Genomic DNA, 15,919 nt, shown 5'->3' with positions numbered 1-15,919 from the left:
TTTGAACAATTCACTTATAAAAATACTTCTTTTGTTCTTAACTTTCTTGATATAAAGTTAATGATCACCCTGTTTTACTTTCTACGCCAAATTTTACCTGCTACCTGCCGTGCCAGTATCAAAAACAACAATGCATACAGGGAGTATGAAACGATAAAACCTTTTCGAAAAAAGATGATTTTTTGCAAGCTTTTTAACACTTTTTAGGCCGAATTGGTAAACTTACTTAAGCTTCAGGGTACGAAACAGCCACCCGTCAAGTTTTATACTTGTAGTTCCAAAATAACATGATCTAACATGGGCTTAAAAATTTAACACGTGAAATCCTATGTTGCTTGTTAAAAAAAACGCACTGTATAGAAAAATGACTGCTTGGTAGTTTTTTGTTAAATGTAATATTCTAGATATGTTCAGAATGAAACAATGATTTGTAAATTTTGATAGAAATATGATGGTTGTAAATAAAATAGTATACAAACCTCGGTAGGAAGTTTCATTCCTGTCTCGAGATCCTAGCTAAACCTCGACGCTTCGCGTCTCGGCTATCTAACTAATCTCTCGACAGTAATGAAACTCTTCCCACCCCGGTGTGTAATATACTATTACCGCACTAGAGCGGAAAACGAATTTTATAATTTGTCATACGTTTTACAACGTTACGGAAATGCACGCCTCACTCAATACAGGATGATTCCAAAGTTGGTGCTTTTCTTTCACCTGCGAATAGGGCTTCAAAAAATAGGGTTTTTTTCCTTTAACGCTTTTTCGAAATATGAACAATAACGAAGATAAAGGGTGTCAAAGTTTTACTGAAAAAAAAAATTATAATTTTGGCCAAACCACTCGAATTAATTAAACAAAATTTTGTAGGTGTCAGTAGCTACGTGGAAAGGGAATTTTCCAAGAAACAACATTTTTTTTGCGTTTACCAGTGGCGCGCGTATAATTTTTTAAAAACATTTTCGAAAAAATATATTACCCTACTATTTTTTTTTCAACATAAAATTTATTATTAAATTCCTTGTTCAATTCTAAAAATAAAACCCCTTTTATTATTTTTTGCTACAACGCACCGCTTTCGAGTAAAAATAAAAATCTTAATGCGTGCCTAAAATTAAATGCTGTCTTAATTTAAAATGTCAAATTATTAAAACTTAGTTCAAAGGCGGCTGAAATCTTTTGTTTATGTTTATGTCTGTTGATAAAGAATAACCTGTAGTGAGTTAAAATTAAATTTAAGTTATTTTTTATTTTGTTTTTTTTCAGTAAAATTTTGACACCCTGTATCTTCGTTATTGTTCATATTTCGAAAAAGCGTCATAGGAAAAAAAAACTTATTTTTTGAAGCCCTATTCGTAGGTGAAAGGAAAGCACCAACTTTGGAATCACCCTGTATACTACTTAAGCAAAGCCTCTAGTTTAGACAGCTTTTAATGTACGTATGTCAAGGTGCTAGAAATTAAATGGCGATTATGTAGAAAAGTAAACAAAGGTTTAATAAAAAAATAATCCAAATTGATTTATAAGGCATTTTTTTGTATGTCAAAACGGCCCTTGCTTAGTAGTTGCCTGAAATAATCTTGTAAGTAACTAGACAATAGTGTGGTTTAAACTACAGATCATGCAAACATTACTTTACACTTCAACTCATTAAAGAGGACAACGGTGTTCCATATCTATGCAATGTTATTGTCATGTTGTGTAAATTTGGTTGGCAATACAATCACCTCTGTTATGTATTTGTCTTGTCTATAGCTATTCGATGATGGATTCATATTTGCCGCCCGACGTTTTGATTTTTGGCAGTCATCATCAACTTTCTTTTTTCTTATGGGCGCCGTATTGAATTTTTTGCCCACCAAATAGTACGTTTTATTCTTATTTTAGTGATGTATAATAACTTATGATTTGCTTAATAAATAACAAAACAATTCAATAAAAACTAATCTTACCTTCGTTGGCTTTGAGTTAATGAGACGTTTTATGAAGATTACTTGGTAGTACTTGTCACACGCAATTGGCCTGAACATACTTAGACACAATGAGGAAAAACGAGGCAATATTATTTTAATGATTTTTGGTTTACGATCCTACGATCTTACGTAGTAAGTAGTGGCTTTTTCTTTTTTGGAAGTTGGTTCGGGTTCACGTAGAATCAAACTACAACAGTTTAGCCGACGTTTTGCAAATTTATTTTTGCATCATCAGGGCACTCTGTTCTTGTGATTCCGTGTCATTGCTTTTTTTTTGCACTCATTTGAAGTCATACACGGGGATATTATACTTAAATAAAACATCTAACATTTAGAGCACACACAAATTAGAACATTTAAAAACCGATGGCGATTTGGTTGGTAAACCGTAGTCGAATGATTTGAAACGGCCGACCAGGAATACTGCTAAATCTATTTGCTAAAAAAAAAATAGAAAAATAGCAGTATTCCTGGTCGGCCGTTTCAAATCATTCGACTACGGTTTACCAACCAAATCGCCATCGGTTTTTAAATGTTCTAATTTGTGTGTGCTCTAAATGTTAGATGTTTTATTTAAGTATAATATCCCCGTGTATGCCTTCAAATGAGTGCAAAAAAAAAGCAATGACACGGAATCACAAGAACAGCGTGCCCTGATGATGCAAAAATAAATTTGCGAAACGTCGGCTAAACTGTTGTAGTTTGATTCTATGTGAACCCGATCCAACTCCCAAAAAAGAAAAAGCCACTACTTAATATTATTTTAAGCTAGAGAGCAAAAGTACCAATCAACTAACGTATATTCTCTGTGATTAACTTAAAATGCCAGCAAACTTAACTAAAGCAAATACTTATGCAAACAAACGTATCTTAAATCCCCCCTCCCCTTAATTAAACAAGAACGAGAGTGAGAGTGTGCAACTTAGTTACGGTACGGGTCGGATGCGATGCAAAACAGGTCAACGGTATAATGCAGAAAGTTAAAAAGCCACGCAGTGCAATGAATGTTACAGGTACAAAATGAATCAAAGTTAATTACAGGGTCAATGCAGGTCTACGTTTACAACTAAGCAATTAACCGTCCTAGTGCAAATAAAGTTACGGTGTCACGGGTCGGTAAAAGAGTTGTAACAGGGTATTACTGAACCACCCGGTCTTTACGAGCCTTGTAGTGGTTCTTGTTGGCAACGGGATCTAGAAACTTGCCTCCTACGCCCGGTCTAGCGAACCATGTAGCGTAGTCAACAAAAGACAGGGCCAGGAAGTGCGGCCGGACTACTAAATGACACAAACGCCCGGTCTAGCGAACCATGTAGCGTTTGTGTTGAAGATGGACTATCGTGTAGCGCCCGGTCTAGCGAACCTCGACGTTACAGAGTGAACTAGGGCCGGAAATTGGCCTATCGGGGAAAAGTATTCCATCACCCGGTCTAGCGAACCATGTAGTGTTTGTATAGAAGCCTACAGTGCCGGATCTATGGCGTAGCACCCGGTCTAGCGAGCCACGATGCTACTGAAGTAAGAGGGCCGGAAAAATGGCCGGACTGGGACTAACGGTGCAAACGCCCGGTCTAGCGAACCATGTAGCGTTTGCAATGAAAACAGGTGACGTGAATGTTACAGCAGCGCCCGGTCTAGCGAACCACGACGCTACAACAAACGGCGGTACAGGGTTGGAGTAAACAAGGAACGAACACCCGGTCTAGCGAGGCTCGCTATCGTTTTCGCCAACATTTCGGCCGGAATAGCGGCTATTTCTTCACGAATGTTGTCCTTGAGCTCTTCTACGGTCCTTGGCTTGTTAACGTAAACCTTTGACTTCAAATATCCCCACAAGAAGAAGTCAGGCGGCGTCAAATCGGGCGAACGCGGTGGCCAGTCCAAATCACCACTTTTCCACATCAAACGGCCCGGAAACAATTTCTTCAGAAAATCGATTGTTATGCGACTTGTGTGCGGTGGAGCGCCGTCTTGTTGAAACCAGAAGTGCCTCATACGCTTTTGACGAATAATTTGAAATTATTTGATATAATTTGAAAATTTCTTTAACAAAGCATTTTTGAAATATGATCTATACAGGGTAATTCTAATTCGACCCTCACCATTGGGATCTCAGAAAGGTTGGTAGCACGACCGGATATAAACTTTCCTTAACGACCGCTTGGCGGGAGATTTAAAATTTCCGAATTTTAGATCCGTTTTTCGTCTTAATGGTCAAATCTACGGTATTGAAAAAATTACAAGTAGATAGCCGAAAATGTGCTCTACAACTTTTATCTAAAGCGTTTTTCCATTAAATGAACCGTACAGGCGCAAAAAAATCAAAACCATTTTCCCATGTTAATCTCCTATGTCCAGGGTGCTCTTGGACACCTGGTATAAGCAGCTGAACCAGGCCTAGTTGGTTAGTTGTTGAGTTGATGGTTGTAGTGAAGTCGAAGTTGTCAGATAACGAGGTTAAAAGTCAGTGTCCGTTTATTGTTTGTAAACAATATACAGTGTTGTACAAGAAGTGTGTTATTAAGGAGTACGACGGTACAATATACTTGAGTGTTAGTTTTGTGTTATTGTTTAAGGCCTCTTTTCTCCTTCCACAAACTTTTTTCTGGTGCCCCAATGATTTTTTTTATAAAAGGTTAAAATTTCCTAATGATTTAGAAACTTTTTTGCCACTTTCGAGGCCTCTTTAGTTTTTTCTGTACCTGTCACAGTTTTCGAGAAAATAACAAATTCACATTTTACTGATTTATTAGAAAAAACATACCAATTTCAATGTGCATTATAAAATTGAGATGTTTTTTCTGAAAATAAAAATATAATTTGCTTGTAAACAGTTACCGATACTGAAGAAATATATTATTTTCTTCCAAACACCCTGTATTTCTTTAACAAAGCATTTTTCAAATAACGGGTTGCCCATATTCGACGGACCCATGTTTTTTTTTAAAAAAATCAAAGAAAAAAATAAAAATTTGGCGGTTGGCAATCTTAATCATTTAATTTGTTCCAAGTAGACTTGTTTACATCAATTTTTGAATATGATATCTCTCAAATGGCCGCCTCTGGCGTTGATGGCGTATTGTGCCCTTTTTGCAGCATTTTCCATCGTTTTCGCCAACATTTCGGCCGGAATAGCGGCTATTTCTTCACGAATGTTGTCCTTGAGCTCTTCTACGGTCCTTGGCTTGTTAACGTAAACCTTTGACTTCAAATATCCCCACAAGAAGAAGTCAGGCGGCGTCAAATCGGGCGAACGCGGTGGCCAGTCCAAATCACCACTTTTCGACATCAAACGGCCCGGAAACAATTTCTTCAGAAAATCGATTGTTATGCGACTTGTGTGCGGTGGAGCGCCGTCTTGTTGAAACCAGAAGTGCCTCATACGCTTTTGACGAATAATTTGAAATTATTTGATATAATTTGAAAATTTCTTTAACAAAGCATTTTTGAAATATGATCTATACAGGGTAATTCTAATTCGACCCTCACCATTGGGATCTCAGAAACCATAAGAGATACGAGATAGTTTAAATTGGGGTAAAGTTGCGCAATTTAAATCTCAACCAAATGCCGTTTTAAAAATTTTAATTTTCCCAGTGCTTCCGAAGATATCCGAAAAAATCTGAAAATTAGATTTTTTGTTTTTATTTATTTCTTACCTTATTTGAAGAGATATCCCAAAACTAAAAGCATCTTTTTATTGCCACTTTTTCGTAGCTCTTCGATGATGGATTCAAATTTGCCACACGACGTTTCGTTTTTTGGCAGTGTAACGAAGTTACGAATATTTTTCTGTTTGGTTTATTAAGCCGTCCGTTAGTACCGTTGGATTTGCGGCGATATGCAGATAAGGGATCTATTAATAGAAGCCGTTTAGTACAGTAACCAGTGTTAGTACGTGGCCAAAATACGATAAGCCGTATTATTAAGTTATTATATTTTCTCAGGTTTGGCCAGTCCGATTTTTACCATTCTTGTTGGAAACCATTGGTAGTATTACAGGGTTTACAACAATGCTGCAGTATGATAGCGCGTAATAGGAAATTAGTGGTTTACGACTTTCCTTGTAATTATAATTCGCGAGTTGACGTAGCTGGCTAGGTTGGCCGAAGCGTACCGTTTTCCTGCAGTACTGCGTTTCGGTACGCGTCACTCGAGTAGGGCCGTGTTTCCCACTACCCGAAAGTGGGGAATCAGACTGTCTATAAAACTGGCGTGCGCCGCCAGTTCGTTGTCTGTTGAGATCACTAGCTCACCCCGAGCAACATCTCAACCTCCCAGCAGAACCGCCGCATCACAGTAAGTATACCTGTTTGGTGGTTAGCTCTCCTAGTGCACTGTGTACCTGTTATTTGAACACCGAGCCTCGCTAGACCGGGTGTTCGTTCCTTGTTTACTCCAACCCTGTACCGCCGTTTGTTGTAGCGTCGTGGTTCGCTAGACCGGGCGCTGCTGTAACATTCACGTCACCTGTTTTCATTGCAAACGCTACATGGTTCGCTAGACCGGGCGTTTGCACCGTTAGTCCCAGTCCGGCCATTTTTCCGGCCTCTTACTTCAGTAGCATCGTGGCTCGCTAGACCGGGTGCTACGCCATAGATCCGGCACTGTAGGCTTCTATACAAACACTACATGGTTCGCTAGACCGGGTGATGGAATACTTTTCCCCGATAGGCCAATTTCCGGCCCTAGTTCACTCTGTAACGTCGAGGTTCGCTAGACCGGGCGCTACACGATAGTTCCATCTTCAACACAAACGCTACATGGTTCGCTAGACCGGGCGTTTGTGTCATTTAGTAGTCCGGCCGCACTTCACAGTTACGGTGTCACGGGTCGGTAAAAGAGTTGTAACAGGGTATTACTGAACCACCCGGTCTTTACGAGCCTTGTAGTGGTTCTTGTTGGCAACGGGATCTAGAAACTTGCCTCCTACGCCCGGTCTAGCGAACCATGTAGCGTAGTCAACAAAAGACAGGGCCAGGAAGTGCGGCCGGACTACTAAATGACACAAACGCCCGGTCTAGCGAACCATGTAGCGTTTGTGTTGAAGATGGAACTATCGTGTAGCGCCCGGTCTAGCGAACCTCGACGTTACAGAGTGAACTAGGGCCGGAAATTGGCCTATCGGGGAAAAGTATTCCATCACCCGGTCTAGCGAACCATGTAGTGTTTGTATAGAAGCCTACAATGCCGGATCTATGGCGTAGCACCCGGTCTAGCGAGCCACGATGCTACTGAAGTAAGAGGGCCGGAAAAATGGCCGGACTGGGACTAACGGTGCAAACGCCCGGTCTAGCGAACCATGTAGCGTTTGCAATGAAAACAGGTGACGTGAATGTTACAGCAGCGCCCGGTATAGCGAACCACGACGCTACAACAAACGGCGGTACAGGGTTGGAGTAAACAAGGAACGAACACCCGGTCTAGCGAGGCTCGGTGTTCAAATAACAGGTACACAGTGCACTAGGAGAGCTAACCACCAAACAGGTATACTTACTGTGATGCGGCGGTTCTGCTGGGAGGTTGAGATGTTGCTCGGGGTGAGCTAGTGATCTCAACAGACAACGAACTGGCGGCGCACGCCAGTTTTATAGACAGTCTGATTCCCCACTTTCGGGTAGTGGGAAACACGGCCCTACTCGAGTGACGCGTACCGAAACGCAGTACTGCAGGAAAACGGTACGCTTCGGCCAACCTAGCCAGCTACGTCAACTCGCGAATTATAATTACAAGGAAAGTCGTAAACCACTAATTTCCTATTACGCGCTATCATACTGCAGCATTGTTGTAAACCCTGTAATACTACCAATGGTTTCCAACAAGAATGGTAAAAATCGGACTGGCCAAACCTGAGAAAATATAATAACTTAATAATACGGCTTATCGTATTTTGGCCACGTACTAACACTGGTTACTGTACTAAACGGCTTCTATTAATAGATCCCTTATCTGCATATCGCCGCAAATCCAACGGTACTAACGGACGGCTTAATAAACCAAACAGAAAAATATTCGTAACTTCGTTACACTGCCAAAAAACGAAACGTCGTGTGGCAAATTTGAATCCATCATCGAAGAGCTACGAAAAAGTGGCAATAAAAAGATGCTTTTAGTTTTGGGATATCTCTTCAAATAAGGTAAGAAATAAATAAAAACAAAAAATCTAATTTTCAGATTTTTTCGGATATCTTCGGAAGCACTGGGAAAATTAAAATTTTTAAAACGGCATTTGGTTGAGATTTAAATTGCGCAACTTTACCCCAATTTAAACTATCTCGTATCTCTTATGGTTTCTGAGATCCCAATGGTGAGGGTCGAATTAGAATTACCCTGTATAGATCATATTTCAAAAATGCTTTGTTAAAGAAATTTTCAAATTATATCAAATAATTTCAAATTATTCGTCAAAAGCGTATGAGGCACTTCTGGTTTCAACAAGACGGCGCTCCACCGCACACAAGTCGCATAACAATCGATTTTCTGAAGAAATTGTTTCCGGGCCGTTTGATGTCGAAAAGTGGTGATTTGGACTGGCCACCGCGTTCGCCCGATTTGACGCCGCCTGACTTCTTCTTGTGGGGATATTTGAAGTCAAAGGTTTACGTTAACAAGCCAAGGACCGTAGAAGAGCTCAAGGACAACATTCGTGAAGAAATAGCCGCTATTCCGGCCGAAATGTTGGCGAAAACGATGGAAAATGCTGCAAAAAGGGCACAATACGCCATCAACGCCAGAGGCGGCCATTTGAGAGATATCATATTCAAAAATTGATGTAAACAAGTCTACTTGGAACAAATTAAATGATTAAGATTGCCAACCGCCAAATTTTTATTTTTTTCTTTGATTTTTTTAAAAAAAAACATGGGTCCGTCGAATATGGGCAACCCGTTATTTGAAAAATGCTTTGTTAAAGAAATACAGGGTGTTTGGAAGAAAATAATATATTTCTTCAGTATCGGTAACTGTTTACAAGCAAATTATATTTTTATTTTCAGAAAAAACATCTCAATTTTATAATGCACATTGAAATTGGTATGTTTTTTCTAATAAATCAGTAAAATGTGAATTTGTTATTTTCTCGAAAACTGTGACAGGTACAGAAAAAACTAAAGAGGCCTCGAAAGTGGCAAAAAAGTTTCTAAATCATTAGGAAATTTTAACCTTTTATAAAAAAAATCATTGGGGCACCAGAAAAAAGTTTGTGGAAGGAGAAAAGAGGCCTTAAACAATAACACAAAACTAACACTCAAGTATATTGTACCGTCGTACTCCTTAATAACACACTTCTTGTACAACACTGTATATTGTTTACAAACAATAAACGGACACTGACTTTTAACCTCGTTATCTGACAACTTCGACTTCACTACAACCATCAACTCAACAACTAACCAACTAGGCCTGGTTCAGCTGCTTATACCAGGTGTCCAAGAGCACCCTGGACATAGGAGATTAACATGGGAAAATGGTTTTGATTTTTTTGCGCCTGTACGGTTCATTTAATGGAAAAACGCTTTAGATAAAAGTTGTAGAGCACATTTTCGGCTATCTACTTGTAATTTTTTCAATACCGTAGATTTGACCATTAAGACGAAAAACGGATCTAAAATTCGGAAATTTTAAATCTCCCGCCAAGCGGTCGTTAAGGAAAGTTTATATCCGGTCGTGCTACCAACCTTTCAAAATCATAACAAATCGTTGTCAGTCATTCTGTAATCAAAACATTCAAAACAAGTTTATTTAGTAATAATTTTGAGTTACTACCCACATACTGCGAAGAAAATACAAATAAATCATGATAAAAACACTTTATCAGGAGCCACAGTCCAAAAATCTAGTAAGTTGCATTCATAACCTCATTCAATGTCTCTACTAAACTTATTTACTTTTTAGCAAAATTCTTTAAGAAAACACTGGTTTTGCTTCCAAATATTTAATGAGGATGATCGAATCACCTATCTCAAGCCTCTTCATAACACTACCAAACGATTTAAAGTGATAAAAACAATGGACTAGGAAGGCCTGCAGATGTTTGAAGATAAGTTGCTTTACTATACAGGGACCACAAAAGAGGGTAAATACTTCCCTCAAAAGTGGTGCAATTTAGTGACCTATGTGACTGATAGTTTTATTGTATCCTTCTGTTTTGTAGTGTTATCAACACACCATAGTGTTTAAGTGGTTTTACATTGTATGATATTAATAAAAAGGCATTTTTTATAACTGATTGTCAATGTTTTTTCCCATCTCTACAGGGTAAGGTAAGTACTGATATTTAATTAGCTCCATTAGTTAACTTGAACATCATTCACCTACAAGGATACTTGTAAAATGTTTTGTACTAACCAAACATAGTTTATTTGCAAGTAATGTGTAACTCGAGTTCACATTTGATTAGTAAAGGTATGTCCTGTGACATGGTGTATTGAATTAGAAGCAAATTGTTTCTCTTTAGAGACTTTCAATCACTACATTTCACCTACCTTTGCGAATTTGGAACTCCACTATTATCCAAACAAACATTAGGTTAGTAAGACAAAGTTGTTTTTAGCATAGCTTGTATGGTGACAGGTTCACCCACTCACACTCAATCTGTGGAACAATCACTGTTTATGTGGTAAGACCAGTTTTCTTTGCCACCTATTGTACCTAAGCTTTTCACTTGAAGAAAATGTATACTGTACCTTGAACTATGAATAAATAATTAATACAAACGTTCAGTGTACAAAGTTTTATTTGGAACAATTGAGTGTGGAAAAAAGAACACAATTATAATGTTAATACCTAAACCTAGAATAGAACAGCTCAATTGGAAAGTTGTTTTTTCAACAATACCTACCCATATACAAAAAGTTTTGTCACCTGACTGATAATTTGACTGTGTAAGTCCATATTCTCTTCTTAGAAGGGGTTTCTCAGAGGTTTTATAGCCAGTTTAAGATTATTCACATTTCACAGGCACATCAAATTTTGAGATTTAAGTCAGATATCAACACTGAATCATTTTAAGTTTTAGTTGCAACACTGGTGAAGACCCTCGCTGATGATAGTCCATGAAGTTAAGCACATTGAAACTAAATCACACCACTTATGAAGGAAGTATTTGACCCCTTTGTTGTTGACCCTGTACAGTAGGAAACTTATCTTCAAAGATCTTCATTGTCCACTGTTTTCATCACTTTAAATCGTTTGGTAGTGTTATGAAGAGGCTTGAGATAGGTGATTCGGTCATCCTCATTAAATATTTGCAAGCAAAACCAGTGTTTTCTTTAAGAATTTTGCTACAAAGTAAATAAGTTTAGTAGAGACATTGAATGAGGTTATGAATGCAACTTACCAGATTTTTGGGCTGTGGCTACTGATAAAGTGTTTTTATCACGATTTATTTGTATTTTCTTCGCAGTATGTGGGTAGTAACTCAAAATTATTACTAAATAAACTTGTTTTGAATGTTTTGATTACAGATTGACTGACAACGATTTGTTATGATTTTGAAAGGTTGGTAGCACGACCGGATATAAACTTTCCTTAACGACCGCTTGGCGGGAGATTTAAAATTTCCGAATTTTAGATCTGTTTTTCGTCTTAATGGTCAAATCTACGGTATTGAAAAAATTACAAGTAGATAGCCGAAAATGTGCTCTACAACTTTTATCTAAAGCGTTTTTCCATTAAATGAACCGTACAGGCGCAAAAAAATCAAAACCGTTTTCCCATGTTAATCTCCTATGTCCAGGGTGCTCTTGGACACCTGGTATAGGCTTCCATGGTTTCTAGAAAGTTCCCAAATATTCATGAAATTAACTTTCTCACACTCATTAAGCTATAACATAAATCTCTCTCTATATAAGCAACGGAGCCAGGATTTTCTAGAACACAGACAAAAGAATGTAGAACGTAAACAAAGCAACGTAACATACAGGGGTAACAACAAATAACTAAAGAAATCCTAATCAAAACTCCAAGTATCCTAAACTAATAATCAAAAGTTCGCTTCGCAACACTGCCCCCCTCCTAGAGTTGATCGTCCCGATCATCAACTTCACCAGCTTTGGGTGGTCGGTAAGGTGCAAGTCGATCCAGGTGAACTATTTTCATTTTCGCCCGATGTCCTCGCTGTATTCTGTAGACGACGTCGTTCAGACGCTTTATAACGTCGTAGGGTCCCTCCCATGACCTCTGTAGCTTCGGTGACTTTCCTTTCTTTCGAACAGGATTGTATAACCAGACCTGATCACCGGCTTGGAATCCGCTGCTGTTGGCCCTTATGTCATATCTTGTCTTTAGTCGGTCGCTTGCAAATTTCAACTTCTGCCGGACTTCCTCATGGATCACGTGCAAGCGTTGCGCCAATTTTTCTGAATAGCTATCACAAGAGGCTGGGGGTTCTTCCGGTAGTCCAAAAAGAAGATCCATTGGCAAACGAAGCTCCCTTCCAAAGACAACACTAGCTGGTGTTTTGCCAGTGGAATCATGTACTGCCAATCGATAAGCCATCAGGAACAACGGAATGTGCTTATCCCAATCTGTCTGATTGTTATCGACGACTGTCCTTAGGTAGTTGTCTAGTGTCCGGTTGAAACGTTCCACCATTCCGTCTGACTGTGGGTGTAATGGAGTAGTTCTGGTTTTCTTAATTCCCAATCGGTCACACACTTCCGTGAATACTGCCGATTCGAAATTACGCCCTTGATCCGAATGCAGCTCCCTCGGTACTCCAAATCTGCAGAAGAAGTTGTCAACCAGAACTTCTGCTACAGTAGCGGCTTTTCGGTTTGGTATTGCGTACACTTCTGGCCATTTACTGAAGTTGTCCATTGCGACCAAGACATAGCGATTTAAGGAATTAGTTTTGGGAAAAGGTCCAGCTACATCAACGGCAATCCTCTCAAACGGAGCTCCGACATTATACTGCTTCATACATCCTCGGCTTCGAGTTTTGGGACCCTTGCTACTGAAACAGTCTGCGCAACGCCGACACCAATCTTCTACATCTGAGCGGCTTTGTAGCCAATCGAACCTTTCCCTAACTTTATTTAACGTTTTGTTGATGCCAAAGTGCCCTCCACCAATTCCATTATGGGCTTCTTTCAGTACGTCACTAACTCGGTTTCTTGGCAGAACTACCTGTAGTCGTTCTTCTTTCCCATCCGGACTTTCCCATTTTCTTTTTAGTAAATCTCCATCAATAATAAGGGACTCCCATAATGCCCTGTTTAGTTGAGTAATGATAAGACTGTGCTTTAACCAAATACTAACTTTATTCTTCTATCTACTTCTACAATCACTTAAAACTAACCAGTATTACCAGTGATGTTCAAACTGTTGTACAAACATAAGTTACAATATATTTACTGGTTTCACAAACAAAACAGTTTAGTGGTCGCTGTAAACCTGATGTTGCAAATGCTGCCTACTGATCGTCCTACATAATATAGCTTGTACAAACACATTATGCGGATGTTTACTATTTCTTAATGGTTTCGATTGAGCCATATTGAAAGTAATTAAACACTTAAATCATGTCATGTCAATAACCTATTGTTTAAATGAAGATTAAACATGCTGGCAACTCTCAAGTTGAGAGGTGAGTGGTCGAGGTGTTTTCCTTAGGTCAGCTCTGCAGTGTTAATCATGGGTGTCGTTTGCCTGATGACTGTAGTGACGGCAAATTGATTCTGTAACACTATAACCGCAGCAGTTTGATGCTCACATGGATCTTATCCTAAATACAGCTTAATGTTGTTTTAATCGTTTCAGTGCAATAGACTACTAATAACTGAATTATAAAGATATCTTATCCCCTAAGTTACCCTGGTTAATGTAGTATAATTCTAACTAAAGGAATTTTGTTCCTTACGCACAAATCTAACTAAATAGTGCAACTCTAAACTTTCGTATATTAAGCCAACATTATAAGTCAAGATTTATAGTCGGACCAATGATATGCTAATAAAATGGTTGACCACATTCTATGACTAGGCGTATTTATTTTATGACCTTGATCTTAGGACGGCAGTTGTTGCCTTGTGGTTCTTAACGGGCGTAGTTCGATTTCTTCTTCTTCATCCTCAGTTGGTGTCCTAGGAGTTTTTGGTTTTAATCCTTTTTTAGCGATGATATGCTTTCTAAGTCGCCAACCTCCAAACACTACTATAGCTACTACTGCCGTGAGTACTAGTGTAGTAATCACACTTGATATTGATGCGTGATGTCTTAAGTTTTTCCAAACTGTATGTTGAAGTTCTTCTTGGATCTTCTCTTGTTCCTCAAAGAGATCATTAATTTCTTCGTCGGGTTCTATAATGTCCTCATTCTCCGTTGTAGAGTGAGATGGTTTTCTGTGAGGTGTGGGTGTTTTTGACAACGTCAAATTTGCCTCCACCGGCCTAATATAGCCGGCAATGACTGGAACGCTCTGTATTCTCGCCGGTGATAGTGTCGCTGTTCTAGTTACTATCACACAATTCTGTGATATTGTAATAATGCCACATTGATGTAACATTACCTCCTCTCTATGCCCACTGCAAGTGATTGCCACTTTAATCCTTGCAGGTGCCACAAAAATCCACGTATTGCTTGTGTATACCTTTTTCCAGATAGTACTCGTTAGTCTCATTTCTTTCACTGGACACGTCACATTTTCGTTTCTCTGGTATAATTCGTCTATCAAACAATTCGGGTTGTTCTCAATATTCCTTATGATAGATGGAGAACAGATGTAAACTGTCTTATTCAATTTTACACTGTTTTTTAGCATCGCATCATTTAGTTGAAAATATCGCTGATTATCATAGTCTATTGCGATAATGTCGGTGCTTATATCATATATCCAGTAGTTGTTCGTTTTCATTTTTAGTGGAAGTACATTTGCCTTAATTAGGTCAAACTGTGTAACTTCCGTCATTGCAAGGTAAACGTAAATGTACGTGTCGTTGCCAATTTGTGTTAATTCTGTTTTAATTATAGGCTGTGACTGAATTTCTATGTTATGAGGTAATTTTATAGATGCTTCGTTGACAATTTCTTCTATATGTACTGGAGATACTATCTCATAAAAGTTTTCTTTACTGGTTTGTATATTTAATATATTCTGATAGTAATCTATCAATTCGTCGATGTACCCTTTTGCTACATCGTACAGATTTAGTAATTCAATTTCCAATTTGTTATTGTCAACTTCGGAGTACCAATTTTGCATTTGTTCTATCACCTCCATGCCTTTCTTAATTTTTACTGTAAATTGGTTGAGCTTCTTAGATATTCTTTCCTCCGTGTCGTTAAACTTTAATAGTGCTTTAAGCATAAACTTGGTTTGGTGATTTGACGCTTGAATCAACTCTTTTTGATTTTTATCAAGATCATCGATTTCCCTGTATACTTCATCGTTCACGCCAAAAATTGAAGTTAGTAGGTTTCCCCATAAACCTCGTCTTGTCCTATTTAAAACAATTTTTGACACACCTTTATGTATCCATTTGATTCGCCTTTCTTCTTCGTGAAGATGATCAATCAGTGGTTGGCAATCCACGTGAATAGTGGTTTTTTTAACCTCATTGCACATCTTGTCTACCTTTGATATTACATCCTGTATAGACTTTATGTGTGCCTCTAAATCTTCTTTTCCTATTTTAGCTTCGATTCTTAAAAAACCTCGATCAATTTTGGCTGTTCCAAGATGTTCTATGTAGAATCCAGGTTTTGGATATTCCACGTGATATTGTGCTGTACTTGTTTTTATGTGGGCTGCATGTGCTTTCCCGCTGTACAATTGGAGTGCAAAAATAATTGCCAATGTCCAAATTTTCCAAATGTTACTTGTTTTTCTACGTGGTTTTGAGTTGTTTTCATTGTGGATTATCGACAGCGGTACTAGTTTATGGATTGGTCTTTTAATTTCAGCTCCTTCCGCTTTTTTCAACGTGACGACTCTCACTAAATTTTTG

The 15,919-nt window shown here is 38.5% G+C and overlaps 1 protein-coding gene and 1 long non-coding RNA gene across 2 annotated transcripts in view; one reads left to right on the top strand and one right to left on the bottom strand.

Annotated features, from left to right (window-relative positions):
• LOC145739533 (uncharacterized) overlaps window positions 1-15,919 on the bottom strand; it is a 177,733-nt gene that overhangs the window by 9,346 nt on the left and 152,468 nt on the right. The window lies entirely within an intron of this gene.
• The window catches only part of LOC145739522 (uncharacterized), a 162,840-nt gene that overhangs the window by 99,165 nt on the left and 47,756 nt on the right, over window positions 1-15,919 (top strand). The gene's annotated exons all lie outside the window — the stretch shown is intronic.

Source organism: Ips typographus, unplaced genomic scaffold, assembly GCF_016097725.1.
Source record: "Ips typographus isolate SLU unplaced genomic scaffold, UJ_Ityp_2.0 IpsContig33, whole genome shotgun sequence".
In the NCBI taxonomy this organism is placed as follows: Eukaryota; Metazoa; Arthropoda; class Insecta; order Coleoptera; family Curculionidae; genus Ips; species Ips typographus.
The sequence above is the reverse complement of the archived record's forward strand: the minus strand, read 5'-3'. Positions and strand labels throughout refer to the sequence as shown.